The sequence below is a fragment of the Diabrotica virgifera genome, chromosome 9 (assembly GCF_917563875.1).
Source record: "Diabrotica virgifera virgifera chromosome 9, PGI_DIABVI_V3a".
Taxonomy (NCBI): domain Eukaryota; kingdom Metazoa; phylum Arthropoda; class Insecta; order Coleoptera; family Chrysomelidae; genus Diabrotica; species Diabrotica virgifera.
The window spans coordinates 97,504,389-97,527,943 of NC_065451.1; positions in this window are offsets into that span (position 1 = coordinate 97,504,389).

A 23,555-nucleotide genomic window follows, 5' to 3' on the forward strand; every position below is an offset into this window, starting at 1 on the left:
TAATCTAACATTTTCGGACATATTTCTACGGCATTGGGACAACAATGAGTCTAAAATTATATAAGCAACGCATATTTTTGGCTTTGGTAAATTGAGACCATAACACCTTGAACGTATATATACGGTGGCTGGGAATACAGACCCACTTTTTCAAAAACATATATATGCAGCGTTGGGACAAAGGGTTAACGTACATACAATCGACGGATACCACACTTTACGTCACGGGTGGCAATTCTTGTATTGCACCAAAACATGCAATAGCTCCTAACCAATCCATTCCTCGGCTTAAAACTAAACCCGCACCTTAGGTTTATGGAAGTCAGAGAGCTGTTCAACTCGATACATTTTGAAAGGACAAAATATCAAGGTTTATCAGAAATCTAGATCCGAAGGAAATGTTCACACCAACTGAAACTGTGACTCCATCTGTGCCTGAACTTCTTTGGCTCTAAGGGAAAAGTAGAGACATTCTCGGTATTTTAGGATGGAATGGATTCATGGAAGATGTGAGAAGAGACATACCAAATTCATATTATGAACTAACATTTATTATTTGTACAGAAAACTAGGTATCAAATGACAGCATTCTAATAAAAACTAAAGTTTTGGAATGTAAAAAGTGTGTTTTGCCGAGACCGTTAAAAATTGGCAATTTTCAACTTGCCATTTTGACCGAACGGTTCGTCTGAAAAAAAAAAAGTAAATAGTGATATTTGTAAATAATTTTAAGTTCTTTAATTTCTGTTAACAGACCATTAACTAAAAGTTAATAGTTTTCGAGATTTGAGCGAAAAAGCGGAAAAAAGCTGAAATTTTTCAATTTTCTCGCGATTTTTTCAATGTTCCGGCAAGAAATTTTGTCCGCAAACCTCATATTCGGATTCAGCAGCCCAAAATCCATATATAATGAAAGAAATCAGAACTACCCCAAAACTTTCCCACTAGGGAGCTCGTAGAGTACAAATTGACTGAATCATAGGTCATTCAATACTTTCATATTTTACCTAACTGTTGTTAGTTTTAAAATATTGTTGAACTTAGGTTCATAGTTCGTTCCTTACAAAAAATCTCAGAGGATGTTAGCTTTTGTGGTTGTACCTACTAAAGGTAAGAATTGTAACTTTTAGCATTGTATCTACTTTAGGTGAATAAAATATTTTTTACTTGTTTTTTATTATCACTTATTTATTATTTAGAAAATTATATTTTGCATGAAGCAGAAAATATTTGCTGACGATTTTTATTGGTAAGGATAAAAAAACTAACGATGAAAACATCTTGGTAATAAGCGAATGCATGCAAGAGTAGAAAATTTAGTTAACCAGGTATAAAGGAGGCGCTAGGGAGAAATTACTCTTTAGTGATAATTGGGGCTATAACAGGGCAGATGTTGAAACTTATTGTGATAAATACAGACATAAATATTGAACTCCATGCTGATCCTCTGAATAGAACCCACACAAAAACGGATATACTAGATATGAATATGGTCCTTGTTTTAACTGTGGAAGCCAGAAAAGTCAAAAAACAAAGTACAGTTGTTACTTATGTAATAACTTGATGTGCTTAGAACACATAAATAGTATTTATCTGTGGGCAATGTTCAGAAAATGATTGACTTTCTTTAATTGTACAGTTACCTAATATTATAAGTGAATAAATTCATCTTTAGTTTAAAAATCACTAAGTGATTTTTTTATTTATACTTAGTAAGATTTCAAGGTTTTTTCTTACTTTTTAGAATAGTTGTTTGTTTTTTTATGTAATTATTTTTGTTAAAATAAATGTTTGTTGTAAATAGAATTTTTAAATAAAACTGTATTTAATAATACCCTTGAAGTAATTAAATTTTAAAAATGTCTAAAAATTATAGGACAAGGGAATGTATACATACATAGTCCCAGAGACGGATGTTAACACATATGTTTAAATAATTCATGTTAGCACTGAAAGGATATTGAAGACTTTTGAATATGTAACAAGGGAAGCATCTGGCTAAAAGTGTATACCAATTTCCAAAATTATACCATTGCTTTACTACAGAACTCTATAGTATAACACCAAACTCAACTACTGTACAAGAATGTAAAAATGTATTAATAAGAGAGCTGAAAAAAAGGACTCTAGACCCCAGGTTTGAAAGCCTACATTTACCAGATCCTGCTGCACATGGAAGAGCCATACAAAAACTGAAGACCATGGTTACAGAACCAGCAAATAGCCCAATCTCAATTGAATCATATGATGCAGCTTTGATTAAGCAACCTGAATATGATTTATGGAAACACCATAAGGAGTTAGCACTTGGGCACAAAACGAAAAAGAAAATGCATCTTCAGGGTGATGAAGTTTCTCTTTATTTTTTCAATCCGGTAGTATCACTTAAAAAGCAATCCATTTGCGGAGTGGGATAAAATGAAATTTATATTTTCATGCTTGTACAACTATGCCCTACAATGTTCTGAAATTATTTCTTGTGGTATGTTTAATTTAGTATTATGTTTATAAAATATGGGATTGAATTAAAATATTGTTGGGGTAATGAAAATTACATTTCTTGGTAATGAAAACTACTGGACGTTTTAATATCCACTTCAGAATTCGTTATCAAAATACAAAACATTAATAAATTAAAGAAATTTTGGTTTTGTTGCTTGGTAAAAAAATTCTTCTAATGATTTACCTAATTTTATCTGACTCATTCATATTGACAATTCAGACATATTATACATTTTAACGTAGATGACTTTAAAATGATATTGCCAATATTTATGAGTTGCGTTTCTGGGATGACTTTATTGGAAGATAGTTATTATGAATACCTACATGAAATCAACTTCAACTTAAGAATATTCATCAGAAAATATTATTCCGAAGAGGAACTCAAATTATAAATTTAATGTCAAACTTACAAAGAAAATAGTATCTAAATTGCATAAGATGCCACAAGGAAAGCTTTAGAAATTATAAACATTTAGGCAAAAAACTCTTCGTGAGAGCAACCTTCCAAAAAAGGTAGTTTGTCTAAATGTTTACTGCTAAGCCTATTACGGTTTTTAGTCATGATTGCACCTGCTTTTGAAAACAAACGTTCACATGGAACTGAAGTTGCAACCACAACTAGAAACTGTCTGGCTTGTTTGTACAACATGTGAAACATTAGTTTCATTTCCTCAGATTCTTTCAACGGGCTACTTTTTAAATAAGAAACACTATTTGATAAATATAGAGTCACCTCATCATCATTTGTTGCTCTCTTTCGATTTCTTTCACCCATAGCCAACTGTTTATGAATTTCCCAAAAATCATATTCCTTATTTGTAGAATCGTCGTCCGAGTCACCTCCAGTGTCTGTACCACCATCAGAACTAGAGGGAGTTGTTGACTTTATTAACTGCTTTAATTTCTGAATAACAATCCCACAAGCAGTAGCATTTTGGAATGGAATTGCCTTGAACCTAGTATCTAACAATGTTGCTATAGCAACATTGGAGTTAAATTCAATTTTTGCAAACCTCTTATCAATTTCTTTAAGTCAAGTTATTTTGACTTGTTTTACTATATCATTCGCAGTCTGCACTAAATTAATTTGTTTTACCAAACAATTTAGTATGGGAATAACTGAAGAAATTGTAAAGTATCTCTCTCCAGATGCTTCCTTAGTTACATATTCTAGAGGTCTAAGTATTGGTAACAACTGTTTTAAGATCTCAATTTCTTGAGTACTTGGCATGTCTGGGGCATTACTATTATCAATTAAAATTATGGTAACTGGTCGGACCATTAGCAAAAATCTTTCTATCATATAGAATACTGAATTCCACCTTGTGCTTACATCTAAAATTAGTTTTTTTACTGAGCCTTCCGAAGCACCATTATCAATTTGGATTTTACGTAATTTATCAGAATTATTTAACTATTTTTTATAAACTTTACAATATTCCTAACTTTATTTATAATTGCTTTTATAACATCGTTTTTTAAAGTTGCTTCAGATATTAAGTTAATAGTGTGAGCGAAACACGGTAGGTAGTTACATTCCCCAACTAGTAATCTTATCCCAGCCACCATATTCGGTCCATTGTCTGCCAATACACATCTCACTTTAGAAACTGGAACATTCCAATTTGCAAGAATAAACCTCATCCTATCAAATATGTATTCCCCTGTATGGTTTGTTTTCAATTATGTTACCCCAATGTCACGGCTACACATACTAGTACCATCCAAAAAATGTACAGTTACGCCCAAACAACCTTCTTCAGCCATCGTTTCTGTCCAAATGTCACAAGTAATACAAATCCATTCCGCATTCAATAACCTTTGCTTAAAAAATAGGGACGTTACCTCATATTTTTCAGCTAGTTTTTTTTATGAAGGTTGCTGATGGTACTTTATAGAAAGGTGCCACCTCCTTCATCAAGTTTTTAAAACCTACACCTTCTACAATATGAAATGGTCGCAAATCCTTACATATAAAATAAAGCAGTGCCATCGTGATCCTGATGTACCGCAAACCTCCTTCTGAAAAAAAAAAAATAAAATATAAATTCATACTAGAATATAGGGAGACAATTTAGATTTTACCCTTTTCAGAAGAAATTCTTCTGAAAGCCTTCTTAATTGGCGAAATCGTTGGGTCATCACTGGCTGACCCCGGAAGTAAGCCAACGCTTGACTCACTTGCACCACTTGGCCCTGGAAGTTCTTGTGTACCGCTGTTTGGTTCTGGAAGAGCACCGCTGGGCCCCGGAAGATCATCTGCACCACTTGGCGCGGGAGGATCATTTATATCACTTGGCCCCGGAAGTGAACTTCTCAGCATATTGCTGATGACCCTAAAAATAATACAAACTTTCTTTATTGGTTTCCAATCCAAAATCTCTACTACTGGTTTAATTATATCTATATTAAACAAAGAATGTATGTCCAAACTTGTTTTCATCTGCAATAGAAGCGGACCAGCAAACAGGAATGTTCAGTACATTATTTTCCATCTTCTAGTATGCTGGTAGTTGTATTTAGGGATAATTCGATACTATTAGTAAGTACTCATATGGTATGTTTACCTGCATTCGATACTAAATAGGTACTATATAAATATGTATCTAATATGGTTTCATTCGATACCAAGTACTCAGTATCGAATGAAGGTATTGGTACCATATGAGTACTTAGTAGTATCAAATCATCCCTAAATCCACATTTCGAATACAGTTTCATTCGACACCAAGTACTCAATATTGAATGAAGGTATCGATACCATATAAGTAGTTATTAGTATCCAATCATCTCTAAATCCACATTTCGAATACACTTTCATTCGATACCAAGTAGTCAGTATCGAATGATGGTATCAATACAATATGAGTACTTAGTCTTAGTAGTATAAAATCATCCCTAAATGCACTTAAACATACATTCCCAAATACGACTACGAGCTTACTAGAAGCTGGAAAATAATGTACAAGAATAAAAAACCGCTAAAAGCCGTAAAAATGAGTGGCGCATAGAATATTCCAGCTACAAAAGATCTGATATGAAAATTACGTGGCGCGAAAATGTACTTTCATTTTGATGCAAAACAAAATTCTAGAAACAATATTCTTTAAAAGATTTTTCCATAATATTTGCTAAATTTGAAGTAAACGCGCCACAAAAGAGTAAATCTGATACAGTTTGAATTTTGAAACTCTTTTGTGGCGCGTTTACTTTAAATTTAGCAAATATTATGGAAAAATTTTTTAACATAAAACTAGAATTTTGTTTTGCATCAAAATGAAAATACATTTTCGCGCCACGTAATTTTCATATCATATCTTTTGTAGCTGGAATATTCTATGCGCCACTCATTTTTACGGCTTTTAGCGGTTTTTTATTCTTGTATCAGGAGTTTTTCAAGGTATATACAAATTAAATGTATGAAGTTTAATGCAATTTTTCTCGATTACACGTTAAGCTTTATAAATGGTCACCTTTGTCGCATTATCTCCCAAATGATCTAGTGTCCATCGAATGTACACTAGATTTTTCTAGTCGAAATAAAATAGTTGATTGAATAAAAATATTGGGATGGCCGGTAAATGAACTCGGATTGCCCGTTGCAGATCAAATTTAGCGTCGTAACCACTACAACTACATAAACCATTTCGGGAATAATCGTTAATTGGATTGTACTTTTGTAGCTTAATAACTTCTAAACGGCTTAACCGATTTTGATCACTAAACATGAGTTTGATACGTATTGACAAGTAGTATCTGATGCATCTGAGGTCAAGTATGAAAACTGAAGCTGTTACAGAAATTATTAAGCTTGAAAAACTGTTTTTTCCCATAAGAAATAGATTTGATCATACTTATGAAACATATAACTTAAAATTTCTTATTTTCCCGGATATGAGGTAAACAACGTTAGATTCACCTAGAGTCCTTCTACAAACGCTCAGTTATTGGCGCAATTCGTAGGTTGAAATTTTGAGTAATTGTCGAAAAGCCACAATTTTTAAAGTTTAGTTTTTCAATTTTTCGGCTATACTGAGCCGCGTGTATGTCTGAGCTTGATCGCTTAGGCACCATTTGAAAGCTTAACTCAACCCTATTAATGTGGTGTATTTGCGATTTTCCTGTCTCTCCTTGAACCTAAGATATAAACGCCCAAAAAATTTGCCATTTTGTATCTACCTAGTCCTATAGCTGGCTTACGGGTAGTTAGAAGTCAAAAATTACACCGGTTCTGAATCGGCCCTCACACCCTCTTGAAACACAGAAAAAAAATTCAGATCGGTGTAACTTTTCCACATACATACATACATACATATCCACAAACATTTCCCCTTTTTAAATAAAAATTGAGTTCTAATTCTGAGCTCGGTAACTTTTGAACGGTATAACCGATTTTCAAAATTAAACATGCGCTGGAAAGGTAATGATCTGTGCTATCAGAAGCCGTAAAGGTCGAACTTAAGCTTTTGAAATTTTTGGGAGTTTAGGGGACGAGAACGAAAAACAGACCCTAAATGGGAAGGGCCGTAAAATCCACAGCCTTGGACCAAAATGGAGAAGTAATACAGGGTGTTTCATTAATAATTGTCCATATAGTAACTGGAGAAACCTTAGCACAAAATACGAAGATTTAACCTAAAACACTTAAATTAAATATGGTTCCTTACTGATTTACAGGGTGTTTTATCTAAAAATTTAAAAACTATTCTTGTTCAGAATTTTAAAACTATTTGACGTATCCTTTTCATACTTGGCAGAAGGTGCGACTACTATACACCTTACTAAATTATGATAAATAAAAGTTTCTAGCTACTACCAGAGGCGTACGACAGAGGATAGTAAATGGTTAACCCTTCTCAAATTCTACGCCACTGGAGGAATTACTATTTTAGTGCCGTTTTTAGATTCTCCAATACTTTCTACGTAAATAATATGCTCTTCTTTGGTAACGATAACGTCTTTAGTTTTCGAGATATTTGAAGTTAAATATGAAACGGCACATCGATGGTCTAGTACACAAATGTTTTAAGTGCAAAAATACATGTTTTGAGTTATTGCAAATTTAAATTTATTAGCTCCCCATAATTCACAGTAATGTTCTAGGACATCTAATATGCTTTCCTAAATTAGGCTGTAGTGTTAGCTTAGCCATGAAAATGCTAATTTGTGATATTTGATTATACAGTATTAAAAATTTTGAAAAAGTATCTGAAATACCTGTACTTACCACATTTGGTGAAATACAATTCTGTTTATTTTTTTTTAATTGCACTTACCACATTTCGCGTAACACAATTATTTGCTAAAAATAACAACAGGTACCAATTTTTCATACTTTTATGTAAATTAATTAACAAAATTTAAAAGGAGACATTTGATAAAGTAAGTATTATATAACATTAATCGCTATTTTCAAGGTCACTTGCATTTAGAACAGTGGGTTCCTTTGTTTGTGAAATTTCTTTTATAAAGTTTTCGTAGTCCTCTGGGATAACTTTCTTTTCTAAAAGAAACACTAGATCCTTTTTCTTTTTTTGGGAAATTGGTAAACGCGATGTGTATTTTCTATTTAAAATGATCGATTCCCATTTCTTTTTTCTTCCCTGCTTGCGTTTGTTTGAAGAAATATCGATTTCAAAAAAGCTTTCTTCTGTAAGGTTATACTTGTATTGTACAATGTTAGGAGTTTCCTTCTGGAAACGAAGCCACTTGATTCTGAGCCAGTTAACTTTTTCGTTATTTGTATTTAGTGTGGTGTTAAATACATTATCTTCAACGAGTTTTTGTAAATCGAAAAAATCAGTGAATTTCATATTAGTGACATAATATTCCCTAGGTTTTAGTCTGGCCGTCGAAATTAATAAACACCATTCACGTGTAGAGTAAATTTTCTTATGACGTTTGGCCCTCTCTATCGTGGAGTGCATCGAGTCTGCCTCTAGATATGAGTGTCCAGTTTCCATAAATTTTAGGTCAATAATCTTCAAATTATCGATTTTATTAACAGCATATAACATGGCTGCGGTCACAAATTTATTTCGATTCTGACCACTGCATGTATCAGAAAACGATGCCACGTGTGTCACTGTTTCCGGTAAGTTCATTAGATATTTCAACAAGCAGCTGCCGATTTCAACGCTGCCCATATTTCCATGTGTTTCATCCCAAACAAAACAGTGCCCATCAGAATTAGATGTATCGTAAATGGTGAAATTATAAACATTTAACTTGTGTTTATAATAAATTTGATTGTCACCTGCGTGAGGAATAGGCAAAATTGCTTGCATATCAAAAGATATTGACCTAAAAGTTTTGCCTTCATCTGCGCGCGATCTTTGTTTATCATCCGCTTTCATCTGCATAGCGTCCTTTTCGCGCTGCTTGTGATTATTGTAATCTTCTTGTAGAGGTCCTTTGTCTTTGGCGATATTGTAAGAATTGCAAAGCGAACATTGATCTTTCTTAGGTTTGTAAAAATCCAATCTCTGATCATATTCGTGAAATGTTTTTTGGTAAACAAAAAGTGATACAGCTTGAACATTCTTTTGCATACAAAAATCGTTCTTGTACAATCGATACATTTTAGAAATATTGAGATCAGGTGATAGGTACTGCTTCTGTGAATCACGCCTACAATAATGTGATTCTATTCTTGGGAACGAATCAATGTGGTCCTTCACTAATTGTATGGTGTCCGAAGGAGTGACATTTGGTGGTTTAACACAAATTCTCTTATCACGTCCGATATAAAGACCGTTTGCACTCATACCATTTGCACAGTTTTCGACTACTCTATGCGAAATCGCAAATGTACCACAAAAAAATTTTAAACATACTCTGTGGGTTTCGCCTGCAGAATTTTTCAAATAATAAACTCGGGATGTTTGTCGATTTTTAGATATTGGGTTATCTAATTTTCTAACGACTGGTACCTTTTGTATTAACGATATTAAATGAATTTTCTGATTAACATCATCAGCCAGATTGTAATACTCTTGACACATTGCCTCTCTATCACCTTGCGAAAAAATTTCACTACATTTATATCTGCATTTGCTGCAATCCACATTCTTAGGTTTTTTATCCGGTACTTCTTTCCCACTTCGATTAATATACTTTTTCCCACTTAATCTTAATTTCTTAACAACGGATCGGTGCCAATTGATTCTATTCGCTTTTCGTTTCCTTTTTTTCTTACTTTTGTTCTCTTTTATTTCCTCTGCGACATTTGCAAGTATTTCGTTATCAGACTCAGTCGAAGAGTCATTGATTCTATTCGCTTTTCGTTTCCTTTTTTTCTTACTTTTGTTCTCTTTTATTTCCTCTGCGACATTTGCAAGTATTTCGTTATCAGACTCAGTCGAGGAGTCATTACCATACACAGAAGGTGTGTAAGAACTTGAAGACTCTGGATAAGGTTCACTCAATTCTTCAGACTCTGCAACCTCTTCAAAAACAGAGGGTTCTGGAATAGCAACTTCAGTACTTTCTGGTTCAGGTGTTTCTAAAAAATAGGTATTGCTAAAAGATGGTTTAAATTAAATCAATTGCTAACCTTTACCTTCAAGAGAAAACAAGAGCTGTGTATTTCCTTCCGATAGTTCGCTATGTTTTTCAATTGGAACAGTAACATCTAAACGTTTAGGTTCAATGGTTTGTATTACTTCTTCTAGAAAAAAATATTTTATTGGTACAAAAATAGTATGTAACATAAACTTTTCAAACTTTAAAGTTAAAATCGCCTGGGGTCAAAAACTCGGGCTATTTCTAAAATAAAAGGAAACTTACCGTTATTAGAGTTTATAATGCCGGATAATACTAGGTTCACCAATTGCTTACCTCTAGAACACGACATGATTGCACCCGAATTAAAGCAACACTAACCTTAATTTTTACTGAACACAAATGTGATAATTTCATGAATGCTATTTATTTCAGCGCACACATGTATTAAGTGCTCTTACAACGTGTGGAGTAGAATTCTGTAGTGTAGAAGTACTTGACACTATTGGAAGATGCCGCTTGTATCAACAAATTTAGATATTTTACTTAAAACTTGTGTGCATAAGAAAAATCATGTCTGTAATTATATGTTGGTGCATTTAACTCAATTTTACTAAAAATGCACTTACAACATTTGTGCACTAGACCATCGACATTTATATTGATTACATTATGATATGATTCATATCATTAAAATTTAAAAATTATTTTTGTACCCAGTACTTTAAAACTATTTGGCGTATCCTTATCATACTTGGCAGAAAGTGTAACTACTGTACGCCCTGCTAAATTAAGATAAATAAACGTTTCTAGCTACTACCAGAGGTGTACGACAGGGGATAGTGGCTGGTTGACCCTTCCCAAATTCTATGCCACTGACAAAATTGCAAATTTAGTATAATTTTTTTATTTTACAATCCTTTTTATGTAAATAAAATACTCTTCATTCGTAACGATAAAATGATTAGTTTTCGAGATATTTGAGATTAAAAATGAAGCGACACTATACATTAATCAAAATAACCGTGTCGTTTCATTTTTAACTTCAAAAATCTCGAAAACTAATGACTTTATCGTTACGAATGAAGAGTATACTATTTTCATAGAAAGTATTGGAGAATCCAAAAATTGAACTAAAATAGCAATTCTGCCAGTGACGTAGAATTTGGAAAGGGTCAACCATGCACTTTCCCCCGTCGTACGCCTCTGGTAATAGCCAGAAACGTTTGTTTAACATAGTTTAGCAGTTTGTACAGTACCTATACTTCCTGTCAAGTATGAAAAGGATACATCGAATAGTTTTAAAATGCTGAGCAAAAATGATTTTTGAATTTTTAGGTAAAACACCCTGTAACTCAGTAAGGAACCACATTTTATTTAAGCGTTTTAAGTTAAATCTTAGTATTTTGTGCTAAGGTTTCTCCAGTTACTATATGGACAATTATTAATGAAACACCCTGTATATGGATGGACGAGTCTTTTCCTAAACTTTAAGATGGGATTTGGCTCAATTTTCAATTCAGTCAGGTTTAGAAAATCGAAAATTTCGTGTATATATAGTGTCGCATGTAGGGGTGTTGTGCGCCACTGGCGAGAACTGCCGTTCTCTGGTAATTTTTAAAATTAGATGTGCGTTGGAAAGGTAATGATCAGTACTATCAGAAGCAGCAAAGGTCGAACTTATATTTTTGATATTTTTGGTAGTTTTGAGAACGAGAAAGAAAAACAGACCCTAAATAGGAATAGACGTAAAATCCACACCCTATGACCAAAATGAAATGTTCACATATGGATGGGCGAGTCTTTTCCTAAACTTTAATTTTTTAATTCAGTCAGATTTAGAAAATCGAAAATTTCGTGTACATATAGTGTCGCATGTAGAGGGGTTGTGCGCCACTAGCGAGAATTGCCGTTTTCTGGGGTCGCCTTGGTCGCATTCTCTCCCAAATGATCTACTAGTACTTACGACACCAGTGATAAGACAACCCGAGTTCATATCCCAGCCATGCTAATAATTATGTAATTATTGCCGGCAAATGAACTCGGATTGCCCAATCAAACTTAGTTTCGTAACCACTAAAAGTACATAAACCATGATTGATTAATAACATTGATTTTTTCGATATAAACTAAGTTTCGATAATCAATAAATCGAAAACTATTAATTTTATCAAAAAAATATAAAACATTTTTTGCTTACAATTAATGTTTTTACAAACATTTGCGGCCAAAATATAATAAAAAATTTCCACCCTCGAGATGGGGTAGCAACCACCCCATGGTAAAAGCGTCTTTCGGTATCATATAGATTTTGATCCTTGGACTATCCACTACTTATTGTCAAATTTTCAAGCAAATCGATCCATTCTGTAAAAATTGCGAAGTGAAAAGTTTCAGTTCCTGGACTAATTATACTTTTGGAGCTCTATAACTTCTGAACGGCTGAACTGATGTTGATCACTAAACATGAGTTTAAAACGTATTGACAAGTAGTATCTGATGCATCCAAGATTAAGTATGATAACTGAACGTATTACAGGATTTATTGAGCTTGAAAAACGGATTTTCCCATAAGAAATAGATTTGATCATACTTATGAAGCCTATAACTAAAAAAGTCAAATTTTCCCAGATATGAGATATACACCGTTAAACGCGTCCTGAGTCCTCCTACAAACGCTCAGTTATTGGCGAAATTCGTAGGTTGAAATTTTGAGAATTTGTCGAAAAACCAAAATTTTTAAAGTTTAATTTTTCAGTTTTTCGGCTATGGTGAGCAGTGTGTATGTTTCAGGTTGATCGCTTAAGCACCATTTGAAAGCTTAACTCAACCCTATTGATTTGATGTATTTGCGGTTTTCCTGTCTTTTCTTTAACCTAAGATATATACGCCCAAAACATATGCTATTTTGTGTTTACCTAGTCCTCTAGCTGGCTTACGGGTAGTCGAGAAGTCAAAAATTAGACCGGTTCTGAATCGGCCCTCACACCCTCTCGAAACACAGAAAATAAAATTCAGATCGGTGTAACTTTTCCACACGCTACATACATACATACATACATACAAACATTTTCCCTTTTTTTAAATAAAAATTGAGTCATACTTCTGAGCTCGATGACTTTTGAATGGTATAACCGATTTTCAAAATTAAACATGCGTTGGAAAGGTAATGATCTGTGCTATCAGAAGCCGCAAAGGTCGGGCTTAGGTTTTTGAAATTTTTGGGAGTTTTGGGGACGAGAACGAAAAACAGACTCTAAATGGGAAGGGCCGTAAAATCCACACCCTTATGGACCCTCCAAGGACCAAAATGGAGATGTAACATATGGATGGACGTGTCTTTTCCTATACTTTAAGATGGGATTTGGTCCAATTTTCAATTCAGTCAGGTTTAGAAAATCGAAAATTTCGTGTATATATAGTGTCGCTTGTAGGAGTGTTGTGCGCCACTGGTGAGAACTGCCGTTCTCTGTGGATTTGTTTGCAAAATAATGTACTTAACATTATTATACAAGGTGTCCCAAGTAGTGGAACGGTCGAATATTTCGCGAACTAAACATCCGATCGAAAATCTGAAAATACGTGTTCAATCATTTTTTAAAATCTATCTAATGACACCAAACACCAACCCCCACTACACCCCATGGAGGTGGGGTGGGGGTAACTTTAAAATCTTAAATGGAATCCCTCAATTTTTCTTGCAGATTTTAATTCGTTACGTAAAAGTCAGCAACTTTTATTCAAGACATTTTCTCGAACTGTGGATAGATAGCGCTATAATTGGGAAAAACGATTTATCCTGATTCCATAGGTAAATTATAGAAACGATCTAATATCTGACGAAATACACTTCTAAATGAGAAACTAAATAACAGATTTTTAATCTTTTTCGAAAACCTTTCGAATAAGACCAAACGTGATCCTCCAACCCACCCACTGGGGGTGGAGTGGGGGGTAACTTTAAAATATTAAATAGTAACCCCCACTTTTTATTACAGATTCGGATCCGTCACGAAAAATTAAGCAACATTTATTCGAAACATTTTTCAGAATTGTTACTAGATGGCGCTTTAATTGGAAAAATACGATTTATTAGCGCCATCTATCAGAAATTTTAAAAAATGTTTCGAATAAATGTTGCTTAATTTTTTATGGCAAATCCGAATCTGCAATAAAAAGTGGGGGATGCTATTTAAGATTTCAAAGTTACCCCCCACCCCACCTCCTGGGGGTGGGTTGGAGGGTCATGTTTGGTGTTATTCGATAGGTTCTCGAAAAAGATTGAAAATCTGTTTTTTGGTTTCTCATTTGGAAGTGTATTTCGTGAGATATTAGACCGTTTCTATAATTTACCTATGGTATCAGGATAAATCGTTTTTCCCAATTATAGCGCCATCTATCCACAGTTCGAAAAAATGTCTTGAATAAAAGTCGCCTACTTTTACGTAACGAATCCAAATTTGCAAGAAAAACTGGGGGTTTCCATTTGAGATTTTAAAGTTACCCAAAGTCGTGCGGGGGGTGTCCTCAGATTTTCTTCAAATTTTAGTATGTTATAGTAGGTGATAAAAAAACATTGTCGCCAAATTTTCAGATTTTGCCCCCTCCCCAATTCGGAGAACGAGCAATTTTTATCTCAAAAAACGACCTGTTTCTGTGGTTTTTTTTACCTATGTTTAAAAATCTCTCAAAATTCGGGATTTAAATATTTTTTTATTCTGCAAGTTGCATTTTTTACGTTAAGTCGTCAGGTTTCAAAGAAGGGTTAATAAATTAATATACAGTGTGTGCATGAAAAGTTAGCCTAATGTCGAAAATGTGACCTTTTTTGCAATTTTCGTGTCCATTAAAATAATCGTGAAACATTCTTCTCTTACTTTAGACAAATTCTAAGAATGACAATTGATTCTAATAGAAACACCATAAATTTTGGTGGTTTAAAAGTTTAAAAAGGTTAAGGTGTGACAAAACTACAGCCCATTTAAAATTGCAAAAAATCGAAAAAACACGTTTTTGCTAATTTTGGCCCCCATTACAACTCTTGTGGAGAAAAAAATTTTGCTTTCAAACTTTCAGCATTTTCTGCTTAAGGTATCAACTTAAAGATTTTGCCTAGCGCGTTCATGGCATTTGATATTGTGATAGAAATTTAAGGCAATGAAATTTTAAAAAATCTAAAAAACGCGTTTTTGCTAATTTTGACCCCCATTACAACTTTTGCCGAGAAAAATATTTTGCTTTCAAACTTTCAGCATTTTCCAGTTAAGGCACCAGTTTAAATATTTTGTTTCCAGTATATATCTCGTTTATGTATGGCATTTGATATTGAGATATAAATTTAAAGCAATAGAATTTAAAGAAATCGAAAAAAATGAGTTTTTGCTAATGGTGATTCCTATTACAACTTTTTTGTAGAAAAATATTTTGCTTTTATACTTTCAGTATTTTCAGCTTAAGGTACAAGTCAAATGATTTTACTCATGCCGTTCATGGCATTTGGATCTGAGATAGAAAGTTACGGCAGTGAAATTTTCCTTTTTTGGAAAAAATCGAAAAATTGCGTGTTAGCTAATTTTGATCCCCAGTATAATTTTTCACAGAAAAAAATTTTGCTTTCAAGCTTTCAGGATTTTTTAGTTCAAGCAACATATCAAGAGATTTTACATATCCGGTTCATGGCATTTGGTCTTGAGATAGAAATTTAACGCAATGAAATTTTTCTTCTTTGAAAAAAATCGGAAAAAAGCGTGTTTGCTAATTCTATCCCCCTGTACAACTTTTTCATAGAAAAATATTTTGCTTTCAAACTCTCAGGATTTTCAAGTCAAACTATTCTACCTATCTCGTTCAAGAAATTTTATTTTGAGATAGAAATTAAAGGTAATGAAATTTTCTTTTTTACAATTTCAGCGCAACGACAGTGTCATGTACTCTTGGGACTATAAGAATGCAACATTACACCTAATGTCTTATGTGAATAGAGAAATTAATGGTACTATTGAATACGTTTATTTTAAAAGTTTTTAAAAGCCTTTAGGTTTTATGTTCAGAGTTATGTTAGTTCAATTTTTTCCAAAAATTAAAAGTATCAACTCTGTGGACAGCAATATCAACCGATGTTAAAGTTTGCTATTAAAATCTTTATCAATTCGACATTATAACTTCTGTAAGTAGTTATTAGAAACCATTACATCTGATTTCATAAAATTATTTACGAATAAATTTTCTGCGTTGGTACATTTGTGCTAGATACTGTATGTTAGGATTATACGCAAGTGAAGTTTCTAAGTCCAAGAACAACGTTTTTAAAAAGAACTTTATTGACAAGGGACTACTTACTACAGTTAAATGCAAAATAAGAGTGACGCTATATAATGCAAAAGTTTATTTATAAGCTCGGTGACGCCGAGGTGTGGTCGAGGTGAAGCTTGCTGACGCTGTCCTTTTATTATTGGTGATTTAGCAGTTCTGGTTTCTTAACTCCTCCGGGGCTAGATGAGAACTATGGGGTAGCATAGTTCGAAGAAGCGGAAAATTTTTTGGTACCTTCTTTTCTTGTTCTGTGGATTCTTTTGGTGATTCTGGATTCGTATTTTTTCTGTATATTTGCCAAATGGTGTAGACAAGGAAGATGATTGCTATGACATATAAAATTATGGTATAAAAACTGACATGTTGAAAATGAATGGGAACTGTGTCTACATTGTCTATTTTGTTTTCTTGATCTGCTAAAGCACTTTGAACATTATTTAATTCGTCTAATTTTATTGAGTCTATTTTTATTGTTTTAAAGTTTAGATCACTGACCGGGGTTTTTAGTAACACTTCTAAATTTGGCAGTTCCATTTTAACAAAGTTTGGAGTTTTTAGTTCAAATGATTTTAAAACGTAATTGTCTATATAAATTTCGCACGCACTATTGAGTTCGATTAAGTAACTACCGTTTAATGGAATATTGTCCGAATTTTTGTCGCATTTTTGAATACTAATCACTTTGTTTAGAGTTATTACGATCCACTTATTGTTTTCAAGTTTTTGAATTTTTATATTGTTAATTTCTGTTGGCACTGATTGACATTGATTTACAAATTTTGAGTACTGTATTAGTTGAACTTCGCAAGGGGCTGTTGGTGTTACTTCAATGGACTGGACATCGTGGCATAAATATTCTTCTTCTAACAATTTTTGACATTGAACGTTGGCAAGTGCATATTGGTATCGATTGGAAAGTAGGAACTTGGATTTTGGAATAATTGTTCTAAAATGAGTTTGGTATCGGGTCGGAAAGGAATAAAGATGATAATAATCATAGTCATTGATCTCAACAATGGGCAATTCAAGTACAAAAATTATTTTATTTGCTTTACTATAACTTTTTATTTTTTATTATTTTTTCGAACAACAAAATATTTTGCAAAGATAATTCAAAAGGGAATTTGTTATTTTTAAGAAATTTACTAACGTTTAATATTTCGAGAAATAGTTCATCTGGGTCGGCTATCGAATTATGAAATGTATTTAGTTTCGAAAAGCTGATAGCAACTTCGATTTTTTCTAGTAGATCATAAATAATTTGGAAACTAGTGTAAAATTGTGACACAAGTCTTTCTAGTGCAAAATAATGAAATGTCTCAACTTTTTCTATTTTTATATCTTTAATTAAGTTTTGAACTTCTGTTATGCGTGAACTTAAAATTAACTGGTTATGGGCTAAGATTTTTGTATTATTTTCAAAATTCTTTATTGAAGATCTTAATAAGGTGATTTGATTTTTAACTATAGTTTTAATATTATTTTGATTATTTGTTAGAGTTGATATAGCGTCGTTGTAACGTTTTGCATCGTTTTGGTCTAGGTTTCCGGTTATAAATTTTATTGCGGAACCTACACCATCAAATAGAGATCTTTTAGATCTGGTATTCCAAAAGGGATTTAATTGTCTTAATTCAAGATAAATTTTGTTTTCTAAAATTTGGATTAAATGATAGGAGTCTTGAAATTCTTTATTAAAGCTTAGAATTTGAGAAGTATTTGAAAGGGTATTTATCATGGAATTATATTGATTTTGTAGAGTAAGGAAATTTGTAGTAATGTTTGTAATGTCATAGATATGTATAAAAGTCCAAACATCTGTCTGAATTCGGGCTGTGCCTAAATGAAGGGGTAAAAGTCCGGGATTGTCGTTTAAGTTATGGAATTTGGATGTGTCTCGTCTTGCGTCGACGTTTGTTGTCCAGAGGGTGAACCTGCAACGGGAGGTTTCTTTAGTTCTTTAATATGTATAATTTCTGTCTGGTTAATGTCTTTTTTATATTTAAGTCTTTGTCGTACAAGTTCTACTCGGTTTCTATCAAGAATTTTGGTTATTTTGTAGGGACCTAAGTATGGTTGATGTTTTTTGTTACGTTTTTGGGTATTAACTTTATAAACTACTTGTCCAATTTTAAATTCTGAATTTATTTCTCCTTGATCGTTTCGTTTATCAATTACTTTAGTTTTATTTTGTGTTAGATTTTCATGTACATTTTGGTAAACGTGTTTTAATTTGTCTTTATGATTATTTATATATTCTGAATAGAAATTTTGGGAAAGAAATAGTTCGTTGGGGTTTCTAGAATCTGTATGTCCGAAAGTTAGTTCAAATGGGGTAAATTTTGTGGAACTATGAATAGAATTATTGTAAGCTATAAGAGCATAGTCCATTAGGTCATCTTCGTTAGGATACGTTTGTTTTAGAAGTCTTAAATGTTCGATTAGTGTAGAGTGTATTCGTTCAGCTATTGAATTTGATTCATGGTGACCAGGAGTAGTAAAATGAACTTTGATTTTGTGAATTGCTAATAAATCTTTTATTACTTCATTATTAAATTCTCTACCTTTGTCTGCTACTATTAATTGGGGAATGCCGAAAGAAGTGAAGTATTTTATTAAGGATTTCGTAATGTGAATTGCGTTTTTACCTGGAATAGAATAAGCTTGAGCAAATTTAGTAAATGCGTCTGTGAGGGTCAAATATTTGTTACCGTCATATGTAAAAATATCTATATGAATAATTTGAAAAGGTTTGCTGGCGGTTTCCGTAAGCATTAGTGGGACATAAGGGGTGTGTCTACCATATTTATTTTTTTGGCAAATAGAACATTCGTTAATGTAATTAGTAATAGTTGTCTTCATATTTTTCCAGTAATAATTTTGACGTAATTTTTCAAATGTTTCGTTAATTCCTCTATGGTTAGTTTTTCCTTCGTGGTAGTTTTTTAATAAAATTATTTGTTCCTCTTCGTTTGCTACTGTATTAATTAATCTAGTGCATTTAATTAGTTTCGGACCATTTTCAGAAAAATGTTTTAGGTAATATTTATTAAAATCATTATACAGGTTGTCTTTACTGAAGTACAAATAAAATGTAGTGTTAAGGTCTGTGTATGCCATAAGAAATTCAAAAATATCTTTTTCATTATCAGTTTCAGGGATTTTTACTTTAATTATTTTATGGTTTTGATAAGTTTCATGAGTTATATCGGTTTTTGGGTAAACGTTAGGGTATACTAAGATTTGGTGAACTTTGTTATTTATTATTTCGTCTAAAATGGGTATTCCTTGATTCGTTGTTTCGTTTGCGGTTGTATGTTGTGTAGATTCGTCTGAGCTTTCGTCTTGTGTATTTATTTTGTCTGGAGGTATTCTTATATCAGAAATAATGTTAATTTTTCTCGATTCGTTATTGTCACTTGTTGAAGGTTGTGGCTCTAATGGATTCTCTGCAAAATTTTGGAGGTACTTTAAAATATCTTCGTCTACGTCTCCAGGATTATTTATTATTGATTCATCTTCTAATGCGTTAATTGTAATGCGAGATAGACAGTCTGCGTTTGTATTGTGTTTTCCTTTTTTATAAATAATTTTATAATCGAATTCTTCTAGTTTTAGACGCCAACGTATTAATTTTGAGTTTGGCTCCTTTAGATTAAAAAGCCAAGATAATGGTTTGTGATCCGTGTAAATGAAAAATTTTCTTCCGTAAAGGTATGGTCTAAAATGTTTACAGGCCCATACAATTGCTAATAGCTCCTTTTCTATAGTTGAATAATTTGTCTCTGATTTATTTAGTGTTCTTGAGGAGTATGCGATGGGTCGATCATTTGGTACATTTCCTTGTGATAATACGGCTCCAATTGCATAATTGCTAGCATCTGTCGTTAATATAAATGGTTCGCTAAAATTTGGGTATTGTAAAATAGGGTCATTTGTTAATATTTGTTTACAAGTTTCAAAACAGTCAATAAAATCTTTATCGTGGTTTACTTTCGAACCTTTTTTCAAACATTTGGTCATTGGTTTAGTAATTTTTGCAAAATCTTTTATAAATCGTCTATAGTAACCTAGTAATCCTAAAAAGCTTTTTATTTCAGTTTGGGTTTTTGGAATGGGAAATCTTTTTATAGCTGCGATTTTATCAGGGTTTGGTTTTACGCCTTGAGGGGTAATTACATGTCCTAAATACATAACTGTTTTTTGTAAAAATTCTGACTTGTCTAATTGTACCTTTAAATTACTTTTTCTAAGTCTTTCGAAAACTATTTTTAATTTTTCAAGGTGCTCTTGTAAAGATGTGCTATAAATTAAAATATCGTCTAAATATACTATACATGTTTCGTCTGTTAGTCCTCTTAAAACATTGTCTATTACTCTCTGAAAAGTTGAGGGTGCATTTTTCAAACCAAAAGGCATTCTTTTAAATTGAAAGTGACCTTGTGGGGTACTAAAGGCTGTTTTTTCAACATCTTGTGGGTCTACTTCTATTTGGTGGAAGCCACTTGCAAGATCTAGTGTCGAAAAATAATTTGCTCTTCCTAATTTATCTAAAATTTCTGTTATGTTTGGTAATGGGTATTTATCATCTACGGTTCTCTCGTTTAACTTTCTGTAATCTATTACTAGACGCCATTTTCTTTTTCCTGTAGCATCTTGTTTTTTCGGGACCACCCAAATGGGACTGGAAAACGCTGAATTGCTATCTTCTATTATACCTTCTGCTAACATCTTATTTATTTGGGATTTAACTTCTTCTCGGTGAACTTCCGGGAAACGATATGATTTTGTATATATTGCAGAATCATCAGTAACTTTAATTTTATGTTTAATACTATTAGTAAAACTTAAGGGTATGCCTTCACAATAAAATATATCTCTGTATTGGAAACAAAGCTTTTTTAGTAATTCTTTTTCTTCTTTGTTGCAATGATTTATCCTTATATTTTTTAAATTCCTTTTTAACATATTATCATCATTAATAGACGTTTCTTCGTCAGTTTCCATCTTTCTTATAAAATTAGTATTTACTATATCTAATGGTTCTATATCTAAGGGTTCAATATTACTTAACGTTGTCTTATATTCGCTCATATTCGTAATAGTGGTTATAGCAAAATTATTTTTAACGTTAACTATTGCTTTGGGCATTTCGATTCCTTTACCAAAATTTTTATATTCTAGTATACCTAATCCTTCATTTAATTTTACCGGTATTTTGACTATTTGCTTAGTTCTAGGGGGAATAATTATTGTATGATTAAAAGTTGCTTTGGGATATAATATATTCTTTTTACTGGGTTCAAAAATTATGGGTATAGTTACATAAGGCGTTTTCATTTGTCTCGTGTTGACATTAATTGAAGCTTTTAATTTTTGTAATAAATCTATACCAATTAATCCATCAAAATTTTCGCTAAATTTAAAAACATAAAACTTATTATATTGGTTTACTTTAAAAATGTTAAAAGCTGGAATATTAATTATTTCATTGTGCATGGAAATTCCGTGAGCTGTCTGTATATTAAAATTTTCATAGGAAATAAAATTTTTATAATATTTATGCGCTAACTGTGGAGAGATTAAACTTTTGGAAGACCCTGTATCTAATAAAAATCTGGCATTGAGTTCTGGTATAATAATATGTGGTAAATCTGCTATCGTTGTATTTAAGTATATTATGTCGGATTGTAATTTTCTTGGGTCATGCAAAAATTTACGTTTTCAACATTTTGAGTTGGACTGTGATATGATCTTTCATTTGTGTTGTCTTGAGTTTGATAAGGACTGGATTGAGTTTCATAATTGTTCTCGTAAGGCGGTAATGAATAGGGTAGTGAACTTTGAGTCGGATATTCGTAATCAGTGGGAATATTATTATTTTCAAAGGGATTTTCGAATTGTATTTGATCGTTATTTATTTGTTGATTAAATAATTGCGTGGAAGTAAAATGTGGTTTAGATCTTAAAGAAGTATTTCTTGAATTTGTATCCATCGGTTCTGGCTGGTATTGATTTTGATTTTGAGGTTGATTATTAACATTTCTTTGTTGAAAATTAGGATTATTATTATGGAAGTATCTTGGTCGAAAATTAGAATTATTATTGTCGAAATTTCTTGGGTTGAAGTTAGAATTATAATTATTGAAATTTCGGAAATGATTTTGGTGTGGTTGAAAAGTATTGTTAGGATTAAAATTATTATTCTGGTATTGCGGTCTGATATTTTGATATTGGTAAGGTGGAAATCTCATATTAGGGCGATTTTGTTGAAAATTATTTCTAGGAATAAAAGTTTGATTAGTATTATTGTTTCTCATAGGAGTATGTCTCGATGAGGGTCTAAAAGAATTTTGTGAGTTTAAATTATTTCCGCGTTGTAACGAATATAGAAAATTCTCTTCTTCGATAACGAAGCACATAGCTTTCTCTAAACTGTCTGGGTTTCTCAATCTAATATTTGTTTGTAACGATAAGGGTAAGCCTCTAATGTAAGTTTTTAAACATAAGTCATCGTAACTTTGTATTCTAATTAATTTTTCTGGTGCTTTAATATTAAGGGTATTTAATTTTTGTGCTACTAAACTACGTGTTTCTTGGCATCGCATGCCAAAATTATAAGGGGTTTCATTTTTGAAAGGCCTCAACGTTATCAGGTCTTGGATAAGGCAATCGAGATCTCTCTGATCTCCAAAACTAAGATTAAGGGCATCCTTTACAAGTTGCCATGTATTTAATTCTGTCCTAGAGCCTATTAACATTTGAGCTCTTCCATTTAATTTACCTAATATAGCTCGAAGTAAAAATGTATTCAAAGTGCCATCTGTTTGGCTAGCAAAATTAGTTATTAAATTTTCACAATTTTCAATAAATATGGTTAAAGTATGTGGATTACCATCATATGCTGGGATAGAATCTAAGTATAATTTTAACAGTTGGTAGTTTGTTTGAGCCATTTCGTTATCTTTATTACTATTTGGTTCTAAAATTGAATTTAATTCTGCTACAAGGCTACTTAAATCTAATTTACTTTCAGTTTTGCTCATTAAATATTTATTCTTTTTATTCAGATAATATATCAAATTGTAATAAAATATTAAATATGTTTCACTTCAATATAATCAAATATTTCCAAAAATATAATAATATAATATAACAATAATATTCTGTTTCTCATTTAAAATAAAAATCTTGTAAAATCATAAAATCTTAAAAAAAAATATTTACTCTCGTTA